The sequence below is a fragment of the Dendropsophus ebraccatus genome, chromosome 6 (assembly GCF_027789765.1).
Source record: "Dendropsophus ebraccatus isolate aDenEbr1 chromosome 6, aDenEbr1.pat, whole genome shotgun sequence".
NCBI classification, from domain to species: Eukaryota; Metazoa; Chordata; class Amphibia; order Anura; family Hylidae; genus Dendropsophus; species Dendropsophus ebraccatus.
This window is the reverse complement of record NC_091459.1, coordinates 53,951,648-53,964,318: the sequence shown is the minus strand read 5'-3', so window position 1 is coordinate 53,964,318 and position 12,671 is coordinate 53,951,648.

The following is a 12,671-nucleotide window of genomic DNA, read 5'->3' as shown; positions in this document are numbered from 1 at the left end:
TTCTGCAACCTGGATGGCCACAGGCTGCAGAACTACAACTCCCATCATGGCCTGTCAGCAGAGCCATTATGGGAGTTGTACTTCTGCAACCTGGATGGCCACAGGCTGCAGAACTACAACTCCCATCATGGCCTGCCAGCAGAGCCATGATGGGAGTTGTACTTCTGCAACCTGAATGGCCACAGGCTGCAGAACTACAACTCCCATCATGGCCTGTCAGCAGAGCGGGCGAGTGAGCGGGGGGGCGGGGGGGCTGCACTCTGGCCGGCCAGCCCTGTAGTACCGGGCACAGTGTGCGGTGCGGGTGATCGGCCGGTGGCCAGTCCCGTGGTGAGGTCCTGGCTCGCTACCATTCCGGAATCACGGGCACTTTCCTGATATACATCAGGAAAATGCCCGTGATTCCGGCGCTCCCATAGACTTCTATGGGGGCGTCCGTCCCGGATTTCCGGATGAAAATAGGACAGGATGTAAAAAATCCGGTCCTATTTTCCGGAACGGACACCCTTCCGGAAAAATCCGGAAGGGTGTCCGTGTCTAATGTTAGCCTATGAGTCCGGAAATCCGTCCGGATTTCCTGATAGGAAATCCGGACAGATTTTCCGGACGTGTGAAGGGGGCCTTACAGTGATTTCTATCCGGTTTACTGAGAGGAAAGTACAGTAGTTAGCCACAGCGGTTTCTATCATCTTTTTCTTGGTAAAACATGAAGTTTTTGATGCAGGGTGATGCTGTCGTTGAAGCTCTTCCTTCATAAAATGGCTGCCAGGAGGAGCTTGGTGATGTCATAAAAAAAAAAAAAACAGATCCATGATGCAGATGGTGTTGCAGATTGCAATGTACTCTCTGCAAATTTTCTCTCCATAGATTTCTATTGGGATATCCGTTCCGCAATTATAAACCGCATTACAACTTGTCCTACATTTGTTCATCACTGATTGCGGAATCTGCAAATTTACTGGATGTATTAATAAATCCATTGAAATTAATGGGTTGTAATGGATTCCGTGTTTCCTGGTCAGTGATGTATCTGCATCCATATGCATCCGTAATCCATGTTATATCATACGGATGATATTTTGTGGGCTGCGAAGAAAAAAAATGATGATTGCAAATTTCATCCTTGAAAATATACTAACGCTTGAATGTAGCCTAAGGCAATGCTCACGTATTGGTTTGCTTGTTTTCTGTGCAACTTTTGCATACTTAGGCTATGTTCACATGTCATTAAAATGACCTATGTTTTTCTTGGACAGCTGTTATCTCAAACCAGTGGCTGCTGGGAACGTAGCCAAAAACTGTGGTTTTTATGACTGGAAATACTGGCCACAAAAACAACCAATTTTTAGAAAAATCGACCACAATAAATGGCGCAGTTGAAATACCAGCCAGTAATTTCTACCTTACACTGACCTCCATGTTTTCCATACTATAGCTCTTTCAATGCCACGGTTTTCTATTTTAATACAACTAAAGAGCATAAAGACGCCTGTGACATATGTTTAACAGATATATTGGATAAATTGGCGCAAAGTCCTACTTACTTTTGTACACTTAGTACTGATACTTTGCTAGATTGTGGGTCATTGTAGGAATTTTAACCAGCAAACTTTTTGTCAGTCCACTAGACACCAGGGATAGGGCTTTACATAGCATTTAAATGCAGCTGTCAGTTATGAGCGCCACGCCGGCTAATAGGTGCGGTCCCTGGCTGCTGAAAACAGGCAGAGGCCACTTGGTATATATTCTTAGCGGCACCCCGATGTAACTATGCTGTGGTGCTGGAAGGGGTTAAATGTGTTGCCAATTATTAATAATCTGTTGCCACATACAAAGATGAAAGGCCCCCATATACAGTGGTAACTTGGTTTAAGAGCGATTTGGTTTAAGAGCTCACAGTTTTTCAAAATTGTCACTTGGTTTAAGAGCATTGCTTTGGTTTAAGAGCTCCCTGTACTGGGTGGGAGGGCGAGTGGAGGAGGGGCATGGTCTACATAGCGGGGTCTACAGCACTGTACTCTGACCCAGGAAGTCTCCCTCACCTTCCAAATCATGGCAGACGCACTTTAGGCTGGGGCTTACATCAGGGGACAGGACTGTGGAGGTAATCTCTGCATAGCTGTAACTCCTCTCTCTGCTGCATTTATGTGCCCACATCTGCCCTGCTCATTCCTTCATGCTCCTTGCAGTCTCTGTCCGCCCTTGTGTTTCCCATCCTCTCCATTACTGTACAGTAACCTATAATATCACATATTCTGCTGTTTCTGAATGTTTGTTTAATTTGTTTTACATGTTATTCAGAATAATAAATCATTAGTTTTGGGGTGTGGAACCAATTGTCTGCATTTCTATAATTTCTTATAGGAAAAATTAGCTTTGATTTAAGAGTGGATTTGGATTACAAGCACAGTCCCATAACGAATTATGCTCGTAATCCAAGGCACCACTGTACTTGATACTGACTAGAGATGAGCAGATTTACAGTAATAACAAAGCAAACCCCTTTGTTACCTTGACAATCTGCTCATTAGCCTGCTGCCATATAACTCCCTGCCGCTGCGGGTGTTGGGAAATGCTGGGTCCAGTCCTGGAAAATTGGGAGAAGTTTTCCAGAACTGGATCCAGCTTTTCCCAGCACCCGGGAAGGAGCGGAAGTGAGTTATAAGGCAACTGACTGATTAGCAGATTGCAGAGATAAAGAGATTTGCTTAGTTATTACTGTAATTTGCTCATCTCTAATACTGACATTGGTTGTCTGTGGGGTTAGCATAAATTGTATGGAGGTCTCTCGAGACTCCACTGATATCTAATGTTGTAGATAGGGGTCGGGCATGATGCAATTTCACTGCCCCTTTCTTCTTAGGGAGATGTTTGGCTGTGCATTAACCCTCCCCTTAGAGAACACAGGAACGTTTGTCGGAGCCGAACGCTCATGTAAATATGGGGAGAATGGGAGATATTATTCGGACGACAGCTATTGAAGGTGTATAGCCACATTTAGAATGGAGCAAACCTTTCACAAACAGGCTGCAATTCAAACAATCATCATGCCAATTTTCTGGCACGTTTCGTGTGCTCTCATGTTTGTATTATTTGGCAGTAAAATCTTTCAAAGTCACTTTTTTTTAATAAACATACTATACTCATCTCCTGCAGTCCATCACAGCTGCTGCACCAACTATCCCAGTTCTCAGCTAGTGTCCGATTCTTCCAGGTTGTGTGCAGTCCCATCCCCCAGAAGTCCTGCTCGCTGAGCCAACCAGTAGTCTTTGTCTTCTACACAAGCCGCTTATTGCCCTTTTTAATAAAGGCAAAAGACGTCTTGTGCAAAATTTGGCAACCTTTTTAGACTTTACGCCAAGCTTCACCAGCTTGGTGTAAAGCAGGTGTGACAGGAAGCTTAGCCTCCAGCAACACTGCATGTATCACAGTGTAAATTGTACTTAACCCCTTAAGGACAGAGCCTGAAATGGCCTTAATGACAGAGACAAATTTTATGAATATGACCAGTGTCACTTTAGTCATTAATAACTTCGGGATGCTTTTACCTATCCGGCTGATTCTGAGATTGTTTTCTCGTGACATATTGTACTTTACATTTCTGGTAAATTGGAGTCGATAATCATAACAAATCTTTATGAAAAAAACCCAAATAATGTGAAAAAATGTGAAAAACTGCATTTTTCCAACTTTGAAACTTTTTTGCGTATACAGAAAGTGGTTATACCACATAAATTATATATTAAATAGCATTAGCAACATGTCTACTTTATGTTGGCGGCATTTATTAAACGATCTTTAATTTTTTTTAGACAATAGGAAGCTTAAAACATTAGCAGCAAATTTCCAAATTTTCAGTAAAATTTCAAAATCAGATATTTTTAGGGACCTGTTCAGGTTTAAAGTGTATTTGAGGGGCTTGTATGTTAGAAAGCCCCACAAAGCACCCCATTTCAGAAACTGCACCCCCACACTCTGCAAAAGCATATCCAGAAAGTGTTTTAACCCTTTAGGGGAGTCACAGAAATAAAAGCTAAGTGTGTAAGAAATTTGAAAATTTTAATTTTCTGTGCAGAGATTTTATTGTAATCCAATATTTTTCATAATTATAAACCTATTACCAGAGAAATGCACCCAAATAATTATTGCCCCGTTTCTGCAGTTTATAGAAATACCCCATATGTGGCCCTATTGCGCTATTTGACGCAACCACAAGCCTCAGATACAAAGGAGCGCCTAGTGAATTTCAACGCCTCCGTTATATTTGGTCATTTCTGACTGTACCACTTCAGGTTGGCAGAGGCTCTGGGGTGCCAAAACCTAAAAAACACCCCTAAAGGGACACCATTTAGAAAACTACACCCCTCAAGGAATGTAACAAGGGGTGCGGTGAGCATTTGGACCCCACAGGTGCTTCACAGATTTTCCGAACAATATGGCGTGAAAAAAGAAAAATTTATTTTTTACACTAAAACGTTGTTCTAGCCTTCAATTTTTCATTTTCTTAAAGGGATAAGAGGAAAAAAAAGACACAAAATGTGTAGCGCAGTTTCTCCCGAGTACGGAAATACCCCACATGTGGCGATAAAGTGCCAAGGGGGCGCAGGACGAGCCTCCAAAGGGAAGGAGCGCCAATTGGCTTTTGGAAGCTGAATTTCACTGGAAAGGATTTCAAGGGCCATGTTGCATTTACAGAGCCCTCGTGCTGCCAAGACACTGGAAACCCCCCACAAGTGACCCCATTCTGGAAACTACACCCCTCAAGGAATCTAACAAGGGGCACAGTGAGCATATGGACCCCACTGGTGACGGGCACAAATGTGGAACAATGTGACGTAAAAGTAAAAAATTTCATTTTTTCACTTTCATGGCACAAATGTGCCCGTCATCAAGGGGTCCATATCCTCACTGCACCCCTTGTTAGATTCCTTGAGGGGTGCAGTTTCCAGAATGGGGTCACTTGTGGGGGGTTTCCAGTGTTTTGGCAGCACGAGGGCTCTGTAAATGCGACATGGCGTTCATCATCCATTCTAGCCAAATCCAACCTCCAAAATCCAAATGGCGCTCCTTCCCTTTGGAGGCTTGCCCTGCGCCCACATGGCGCTTTATGTCCACATGTGGGGTATTTACGGACTCGGGGGAAATTGCTCTACACATATTGTGTGTTTTTTTCTCTTTTAACCCCTTGTGAAAATGATAAATTCAAGGCTAAACCAACATTATAGTGTAAAAAATGTAATATTTCATTTTCACGCCACATTGTTCCACATTTGTGCCCGTCACCAGTGGGGTCCATATGCTCACTACACCCCTTGTTACATTCCTTGAGGGGTGTAGTTTCCATAATGGGGTCACTTGTGGGGGGGTTCAACTGTCTTGGCAACACAGAGGCCTTTTGAATGCAACATGGCCCCTTAAAATCCATTCCATCCAAATCCAGCCTTCAAAAACGAAATGGCGCTCCTTCCCTTTGGAGGCTTACCCTGCACCCGAATGGCGCTTTATGTACACAAGTGGGGTATTTCCGTACTCAGGGGAAATTGCTCTACACATTTAGTGTTTTTTTTTTATCTTTTAGCCCCTTGTGAAAATGAAAAAATCATGACAAGATTAATGATTTAGAGTAAAAATTTTACAAAAATTACACTAAATGTTGGTCTAGCCTTGATTTTTTCCATTTCCACAAGGGGTTAAAAAAGAAAATTAACACAAAACGTGTAGGGTAGTTTTCCCTGATTACGAAAATACCCCATATGTGGGCATAATGTGCCATATGGGCACAGGGCAAGCCACCAAAGGGACAGAGCGCCATTTAGAGGCTGGAATGGAGGATGGAGGCCATGTCGCAATTACAAAGCTCCTGTGCTGCCAGGACAGTAGAAACCCCCGACAAGTGACCCCATTCTGGGAACTACACCCCATAAGGAATCTAACAAGGGGTGCAGTGAGCATATGGACCCCACTGGTGACAGGCACTTACGTAGAACATGTGCCGAGAAAATAAAAAATACTATTTTTTTCATTTTCACGTCCCAAATGTGGCCGTCACTTGGGGGCCATATCCCCGCTGCCCCCCTTGTTAGATTCCTTATCGGGTGTAGTTTCCAGAATGGGGTCACTTGTGGGGGGTTTCTACTGTCCTGGCCGCACAGAGGCTTTGTAATTGCATCATGGCATCCTCTAATGGGAATGGCGGCCATACCTATTTAGCTGGGAAAAAGGGACAATTCTAATTTATTTGGGGGTATTAGGGCAATTATTAGTTTATAAGGTTGGAAATGACAGGTGTCCATCAAATTCAACCTGTGTTGATCCAGAGGAAGGCAAAAACCCCTCGTGAGGCAGACGACAGTAGCCTCATCAATGGGAAAAATTCCTTCCCGACTCCATAATGGCGATCAGAATAATCCCCGGACCAACGTGACCCCTGAAATAGGAATAAGGGACAGAATTTAGATAATGTAGAACCCCAGTGACGTGTGGTGCGCCTTAAAGCGATCCAATATGCAGAGGCCGGGGTGATCAGGACAGGCGTCACACTGGAAATGGTGTCCTTCCTGATCCCCCTGTTACGCCACACTCTGCACTTCTTCTGGGGTCTCCTGTTCTCCAGTGTGGGGGACGTCACCTGGAAAATGTTGTCCTGGTGCCATACGGGGTCCCTCATATCCAGAAGCGCTGGGTCCGCTCCATGGCTGCTAAATATTAGGGCGCTATTACTACTTCTGATATGTTCGGATCGTGCCGCAAGCTACAGTAGCTCGGGCAGCGAGGGACCGGAAGAGGGGGTGCTGGTATAAAAGTTATCCCCGTACAGGTGGTGACCTTTATCCAGCAGTGGGAAGATCAGTTCCCGGACGATCTTCCCACTTGTTCCGAGGATGGGAGGGGAGGGGGCATCTGGGGCTGGATTCGGGTGTTCCTTCCTACATACACTCTAAGGGTACGTGCACACTGCGGAATCGCGACAGATAACCCTTCGTGCATTCCGCAGTTGGCACCCGCCGGCGGACTGATGCAGGCGCACGTCTCCGTCCGTGTCATAGACTCCATTCTATGCACGGGCGGATTCCGCTCTGCGTCCAACGTGTTCATTCTTTGGATGGACGACGGAATCCGCCCGTGCATAACATGGAGTCTATGACACGGATGGAGACGCGCGCCTCCATCAGTCCGCCGGCGGGTGCCAGCTGCGGAATGCACAAAGGGTTATCCTTCGCCTTTCCGCAGTGTGCATGTACCCTAAATCTGTAAGTGTACCCAGAGGTACTCTCACAGAGTTTGTAGAATTTCACACCATACCGTCATCTCTTATTGGGACGGTACTGGCGGAAAAGACGTGTCTGGGGGGCAGCGTACGCTACGCTACCCCCAGACACGTCACTGGATGATGAGGATGAATGGAGGAAAGAACGATCCCCCCCATTCATCCTCACTGGCTGTTTCGGTGTCGGAGGTAATAATAACGTATCCCTCTGACACCGAAAACACCCTGGGGGCCATCTTTATACGGGGACTAGTATATGGGGTATGTAGTGGTGTAGTGTCAAACTTTATTCAATGTAGTGTGGTGTAATGTAGTGTTTTTTACGTGTTTTTTTTACAGTAAGTATAAAAAAAATCTACGCCAACAAAGGAGTTGCTGATAAATGCCGCACTTATGTGCGGCACTTATAAGCAGACCGTGGCAGTAGAATATAGAAAAAAAACACCCTACGCCAAAAAGGAGGAGTTGCTGATTAGCAGCGCACTTTCGTGCGATGCTAATCAACACTCAGCGGCGATAGGGTGCGGAAAATAGAAAAAAAAAAATTGGGGAAAAAAAAAAACACTTTTTCTATATTCTGAATATCCCTGTAGCTGCTGAAAAGTGTATTACACATATCAGCCGCTAGGGGGCAGCAGAGCGCAAAATCCGGAAAATGACGAGGCTGGAGCCGAAAATAGCCGAAAGAAGACGACGAGGACCGCCGGAAAGACCCGAAGACCGAACGGAATGACGGAGGACGCCGCGAACCCGGAAGCCGCCGATCAGGAGCCCGGGACAGGTGAGTAATGTACAAATACCTGCTCTGGACCCCTCGGCTACCTAGCTGAGGGGTCCAGGGCAGGTATTTACTATTTTGTGGGACTCTGATCGCCGTGCCACCGGCCCGATCGCCGTGAACGGCGATCGGGCCAGCGGCACGGCGATCAACATTACTTTTTACAGTAATGGCGGTCGGTGCCGTCCTCGGACAGCACCGACCGCCATTTTTTTCCGGGTCATCGGGTCACCGATGACCCGGAAAGGTTCCGATCGCCGCTATTGGCTGATCTGAATTGATCAGCCTATAGCAGCGATCGTAAGCACGGGGGGTGTTAACCACCCCCCGTGCCGAGAAGCTATGATGGCCTGCTATGATTTATAGCAGGCCATCTTCCCCGACCGCTGTGTGTGAACACGCAGCGATCGGGGAAACATCGGGCGTAAATTTACGCCCTGATGCGCTAAGTACCAGGGCGCCAGGGCGTAAGTTTACGCCCGATGTCGTTAAGGGGTTAAAGGGGATATCTGGTTAGGTAAAATACATGTTGAATCACCACACCTCCTGGTGACTACATGATTCAACATGTATTTTACCTAACTGTAACCCCTGTAAAATGTGTACCAGCTTGTATTTATTAACCATTGTGCGTCTCTCAATTAATGTTGTGAGGCAGAAGCCAGTTTGCATATTTACATTAAGATCTGCTTATAAAATTACCCTCCAGAAAACAGCTAATTAAGCAAACGCCTGTTTGTCTGCTGATTGCATCTGTTATGCGGAGTTAAAAATAGCAGCACATCTCCCTATGTAAACAGATGTCCTGCTGACATAATATAGGGGTCCTTTTTTCAGTCATCCCTGGCTGCAAACTAGCGCCTTTCAGCAAGATGGGCGCTCGTTTGTAGTGCCTCTACAAGGCATGACTAATCGCGTGTGGCCATTAACATTGATTGTTATTACTCGCACATCTACTATTTACACACACAGATGTGCGGCCGATGGATTTTTACAACCGCACAAAAAATCCAATTAGCAGATGAGAGGGCTGTCACTTTAATTTTTAATCTGTGTTACCCCCAGATAGAAGCTCTATGTTCTATATAAAAACAACGACTGTATTCCATAACAACTCCCATTTCAGAAGTAACGGCCATTGTTGTTACATGGTTTGGACATAGCCGATTATTGGCTAATTGAGTGTTTCTAGAAACATTTTCTGCTGATAACCGACCTGTATAGAAGGGCTTTAGTGACTGGCCATAGGGTGAGTTTACACAGAAGGAAAGACTGGGATTTCTTCTCTTTTCAAATCCATACCTATCTTTGGCTACAATAATCTTTCAGATAAACCTGTCTGTGGAAACACACCAGCAATACCCATGACTGTTTGTTTAGCTGTTCACAATAATTGAGCTGTGTAATGGTATGTTTACAGAGAGAGATATATCTGACAGATTTTTGAAGCCAAAGCCATGAATGGATTTCAAAAGAGATAGACATGTTCCCTGTTTATAGTCTGTTTCTGACTTTGGCCTTGTTCCCACATGCTGATGAATGCATGTGCCGAAACCATGCCTCCATGCATTCATCAATGACAGCGCATGTTACAGAATGTTCCAGCAACATCAGGCAACCATTGGATACATGAAGGCTTGGTTTTGGCTGCATGTGTTCGTCAGCAGGTGGGAATGCACATTAACCCTTTGAGGACCAGGCCCAAAATGACCCAGTGGACCGCGCAAATTTTGATCTTAGTGCTTTCGTTTTTCCCTCCTCCCCTTCTAAGAGCTCTAGCACTCTCAGTTTTCTATCTACAAGCCATGTAAGTGCTTGTTTTTTACAGGAATAGTTGTACTTTGTAATGGCGTCATTCATTTTACCATAACATGTATGATGGAATTCTAAATATATTATTTATGAAGATATAAATAGGTGAAATTGTAAGAAAGAATGCGATATGGTAACGTTTGGGGGGTTCCTGTGTCTACGTAATGCACTATATATTAACAGCGACATGACACTATTATTCTATAGGTCAGTCCGAACACAACCATATGCAGGCTACACAGATTCTCTAATGTTATATATATTTTTTTTTATGAAATCCTTTTTTTTGGCAATTAAATATTAATAAAATGGGCCTATTGTGACGCTTATAACGGTTTTATTTTTTCACCTATGAGGCTGTATGGGGTGTAATTTTTTCCGCCATGATCTCTAGTTTTTATTAATACCATATTTGTGAAGATCGGACGTTTTGATCACTTTTTATAGATTTTTTTTAATATATAATGTAACATAAAATCGGTAATCTGCGCACTTTTTCCCCTCTTTTCGTGTACGCCGTTTACCGGTCGCAATGACGCTTGTTATATTTTAATAGATCGGACAATTACGCACGCTACGGTATATTATATGTTTATCTATTTATTCATTTTTATATGTTTTATTTATATAATGGGAAAGGGGTATGATTTAGACTTTTATTGGGGAAGGGGTTTTGGGGTAGTGTGTTAGTATTTTGAACTTTTTTTTTTTACACATTTGAAGTCCCTTTGGGGGACTTCTACATACATTACTTTGATTTCTACACTGATGAATGCTATGCCATAGGCATAGCATTGATCAGTGTTATCGGCGATCTGCTCATTGAGCCTGACTGTGCAGGCTCAGTGTAGCAGATAGCCGATCGGACCGTACGGAGGCAGGTAAGAGACCTCCGGCAGTCCGTTTCAACGATCGGGACCCCCGCAGTCACACTGCGGGGGTCCCGATCGGTAAGTGACAGAGGACTCCCCCTGTCACTTACACTTAAACGCCGCGGTGTTTAAGGGGTTAATGACACGCGGCAGCGCGTTCGCTGCAGCGTGTCATTACCGGTGAGGTCCCGGCTGCTGAATGCAGCCGGCCCCCACCTGCTATAAAGCGCGCTCCGCTCCGGAGCGCGCTTCATAGCGGGAAAAACACCCAGGACGTAAGGTTACGTCATGGGTAGTCTGGGGACAGACTTCCATGACGTAACCCTACGTCCAGGGTCGTCTAGGGGTTAAGGCTATGTTCACACAATGTAGTTTTCGGCTGTATTTCTGAACAGCTGTCATTTTGAGGCTAAGGTATGTCCACATTATGAAAGATATGGGCATAATTATCTAAATAGGGACATTTTTTAATCAGGTCCAATTACTGAACACAAAGCCAGTAATGGATATGGAAAGAGGAGCATAATTAGAGCTTATTCCCATGCCCCATATTCTACGGACAATGCGGATGGGGAAGCCCAGTAGTAGAGTGTTTCTCCGCCCGGCATGATGTATCAGTATCATGTCGGAAGCAGGGAAAGTGTTTCAGTATCTGCGGCACTGTAAGGCTGGGTTCACACTACTTTTTTGCAATCCGTTTTTTTCATCAGTTTTTTGCAAAAAACAGATGAAAAAAACGGATGCATTTATGTGCATCCGTTTTAATCCGTTTTTCCATTGACTTCCATTGTAAAAAAAACAGATCAAATGGATCAAAAAACGGATTGCAAAAATGCAGTGTGAACCTAGCCTAATGTAGCAGCTGCACAGCGGGGAAACACCTTTCGTACATCCAAAGAAGTGGGAAAATGCACACTCACTCACTTGCACTGTAGACACGACACTAGTAAAAGGCGTTTGTTAAAGAGGACTGCAGCTCTATTGTCCCTCTCGATTTGTCCCATTATAGAGTTTGGTGACAACTGTACCAGGTACAAACTGGTGGACTGAAAGGGTATGTCCACACGAAACCCGACAAATCACCCGCTGCGGATTCTGCATCTCGCCCCCACGCAAATCCGCTGGTCACATAGGCTTCATTCTATGGTTTGGCAGATTCTGCCGTCGATCTGAAGAATGAGCAGGTTCAAACCATAGAATGAAGCCTATGGGACCAGCACAGATGTGCGCGGCAACGAGCGGGGGCAAGCTGCAGAATCTGCGAGAGGGGGGGGGGGGGGGTGATTGATTCCGTAGTGTGGACATACCCTAAAGGCGCAAGTCCCTGGATGTAGAATAAGTTTGTGGCTTCCAAGTTTAGAGGAAGATAAACCCAGACAAAGAAGATGAAACAACTGCTATTAAAAGAATTGTGATTGTTTTAAAGTCTTTGTCTGGGGGTTTTCTGTCACCAGTTATCTTTATACCTTTCCCTGTTTATGATCTGCTCCAGGCTTTGTAGTCAATGGGGGAGATTTATCAAACATGGTGTAAAGTGAAACTGGCTTAGTTGCCCCTAGCAACCAATCAGATTCCATCTTTCATTCCTCACAGACTCTTAGGCCCCGTTCCCACTGAGCAAAGGTAGCAGAATTCCGCAACGTAATTGTCCGCCGCGGAATGCCGTTAGCCTCCCGCTCATAATGGGAGTCTATGGGAGGCGCGCGCTCCTGCCCTGTCCGCGCTGAAGAATGAACATTGTCTCCTGCTCCTTCTGCTATCCCCCCTTAGGAGACAAATCTTCCATGCCTCTGTCTCACGTTGTGTGTGTTTGCTGAGATCAGGCTGATGATGCAGACAGGGGACAGGGTGTGATGTCACAGGAGGCTTGGCTGGATCCCCCAATCCCCTGAGTGATTCACCATCTCTGACCGGCCAGAAGCAGGTGTTGCACTGATTTCTC